This window comes from Astyanax mexicanus, chromosome 17 (genome assembly GCF_023375975.1).
Source record: "Astyanax mexicanus isolate ESR-SI-001 chromosome 17, AstMex3_surface, whole genome shotgun sequence".
Taxonomy (NCBI): Eukaryota; Metazoa; Chordata; class Actinopteri; order Characiformes; family Acestrorhamphidae; genus Astyanax; species Astyanax mexicanus.
The window spans coordinates 38,017,525-38,020,391 of NC_064424.1; the positions used below are offsets into that span (position 1 = coordinate 38,017,525).

Sequence of the window (2,867 nt, forward strand, 5' to 3'; positions counted from 1 at the left end):
AATGACAGCAGCTTGTGTGACAAACTCTGGGTCTTCTGTAAGCATATAGTTATTTAAAATTCTTCCATGGTCTCTTTCATGTTATAGGTGTTTACTAACGTATATAACTATAGGTGTGATTGTTAAAGGTATTGTCCGCCTGCGTGTAGGTGCGCAGTGTGTAAGAGTGTTTTTCAGTGTGCGTTTGCAAGAGAGTATGTGAGAGTGTGTGTGTGTGGGTGAGGGCCTGTCTGCCCCTCTCTCGCCCCCGGTCTCTCCTTCCCTCTGCAAACTGAGGTTAACTGAATGCCTGTAAAAATGAATAGACTAAGAGACGCACATATTATTAGGCAGTAATGGCTTTGTTTGCAAACATAGACTAATATAAACATTCATTATTAATTTACGTACTATTAATTGTAACGTACTTAAGTTTCCAACGACTTTTCAAGGAAAATAACACTTTCACTTGTAAAACATATTGAGCAAGGGCCGAAACATTAAATCATATTCAATCTCAGTATAGTCATAATTCTTATATAATCACCCTAACAATATAAATTTGAAGCTCATAAGCATGTTTCCATAATTATTAGCATCCATTTTTAACACATTTTTATTGATAAGTAATACTGAACACTTCACTAGTATAATTATCAGTGACACTCACTGTTCTGTCCCTTTAGAGGTAGATCAGAGCTTATTTTTCAACACTCTTCGTTGATCAGCGTTTAACCGCAAACATCTCTGTCTCTCCAAAAGGCTCATTATCGGGAATATCTCAGTCTATGTCTCCTCAACCGTTATGACTCGGCTCAGGAGCTCATAAAAGTTATATTACCACTAATATCTCAGTCTATGTCTCCTCAACCCTTATGACTCGGCTCAGGAGCTCATAAAAGTTATATTACCACTAATATCTCAGTCCATGTCTCCTCAACCGTTATGACTCGGCTCAGGAGCTCATAAAAGTGATATTACCATTAAATACAGTGTATTGGGGTCTATGGAATCAATAATATTTTATACTTATAATAACTGTTTTTGTCCCGTTAAATTAGCTGTACTGCTCGGGCTCAAAGAAGCTCATGATGGTTTATAAACAAACATATAGTTTACAGACAAACAAACAAACAAACATTTATGTTGTTAGCGCTTTTTCTCTTGTGTCATAGATCTATTTAATTCTTGTGTATTTTCTTGCTTTGTGCTTATAAATTTACATATATTAAGAGCTCTGTATATACTAAAAACATTCAAGATGGTAACCACAGCATATGCTTTTAAACAAAGACAGTGACAAACAAACACATAACATTTACCTTTCCCAGGTCTCTAGAGATCTCTGTCATTTATTTATCTCTCTCTCTCTCCGTCAACACTCAACACTCTATCAAAACTTCCTGTTAGGCTTTGCGTTAACAGATACCAAGCAAGGTAACTATTCTAACAACTCTTCTCAGCACACATCTGTGCTAATTAGTGTAGTTCATTCAATGCAGCAATATTGCACAGCAATAATGTACACATATCAAATTCAACCATTTCTAATAACATTTACATACATGCAATCACCTCTCTCCTGGGAGTCAATCATCACAAACCCTTTCAACACTGACACACTCATATACATGTGACAATAAGAATTTACACAAAATGATCATAGGTACCTCTATGTTGCACAGCCATCATTTTAATATTTTAACAAATATGGAGATCTCAGACATTACTTAAACACAGACTGTAAACAGACAACACAAAACATATACCCCACTAGTCAGATTTGAATAGCTTTCCCTCGTCTCTCCGTCAGTTACAGTGGCGTTCTGCACTAAGCGTTTTTCTACGAGTGAAAACCAATCTCCGCTGTAAACAGTCAGGATAGAGTGTCTCAACTTACGCTCATGGAACAGAGAGACGGACTTGAGTTTCTTATTACCCTCTGTTAAACAGACGGGTGTCCGAGTCTTGTCCCCTTTTTCTCTTACTCTTTTAGGCCTTTTTAGCGCACGCGTCTCTCTCTGGCGTCGCTCTTATTATATTTCTCTGTTTCCTTATACTTGTTTTCTTTTTCTGTATTCTCTTTTTCTCATGTTCTTTTATCAAGTCTAACGTCGTGCTTCCGAGATCGCACCTTATCACGTGTCCCGTCTTTAACGCCCGGGAGATGAAACATACAACATACACTAGACAGACATTTAACATACAATTATTTTATTGTAATTTACTTGAATTTAGGCGTCTATACGCTAAGATGCCCATCAGGCATTTTTATTAAATTTGGTCAATTGCTTTCAATTTATGATGTTATACACATATTTCTAAATATGTATATATCTTTCTTTAAATCACAGCCCTCGTCTGCTTATTATACAATTACAATTACAATTACAAATACAATTAAATTACAAATGCACTTAGTGGTTATATTGTCTTTTATGAAAGTTTAATTTTCTTTTAACCTCTAAGGCAATGACATCTTTGTGACCAAGAAAACACAAAATTTCCCTTTCAATAGTTAAATTGAAAAAGGTTTTTATGCTCACCTTTCCTTCAGCACTGAAGTGGATTGTCTGTTCTTCGCCACAGGATGTCACGGCTGTTTGTCTCTAATCGTTACTGCGTATGGGTTCTTTTCGAGCCCCGCGGTCGGGCGCCAAATGTCGCGGTTATTTCACGACTCTTCTAGGCCTCCCAGAAAGGGAAGCCTGGGCTAGCTAAAATGAGCTCTAAAACTTATCTAGTCATGCATCACTACAAAAGTTTTAAGTTCAAAGGAAAGAAGGTAAAAACAGACGAGTGCCTCAAGTTTAAAGAAAGGAGAAGACGAGTCTTTCCGAAGTTCTAAAGTGATCTTTTATTGTTCTTGAAGTCAGCCAGATAGGGTC

The 2,867-nt window shown here is 36.9% G+C and overlaps 1 long non-coding RNA gene across 1 annotated transcript; it reads right to left on the minus strand.

Annotated features, from left to right (window-relative positions):
* Positions 1-219: 219 nt before the first annotated feature.
* LOC125782459 (uncharacterized) lies at positions 220-2,867 on the minus strand. The gene is made up of 2 exons (XR_007425143.1): positions 971-2,867; positions 220-829 (listed from the first exon to the last, which is right to left on the minus strand). It is a non-coding gene; the product is annotated as an uncharacterized LOC125782459 (long non-coding RNA).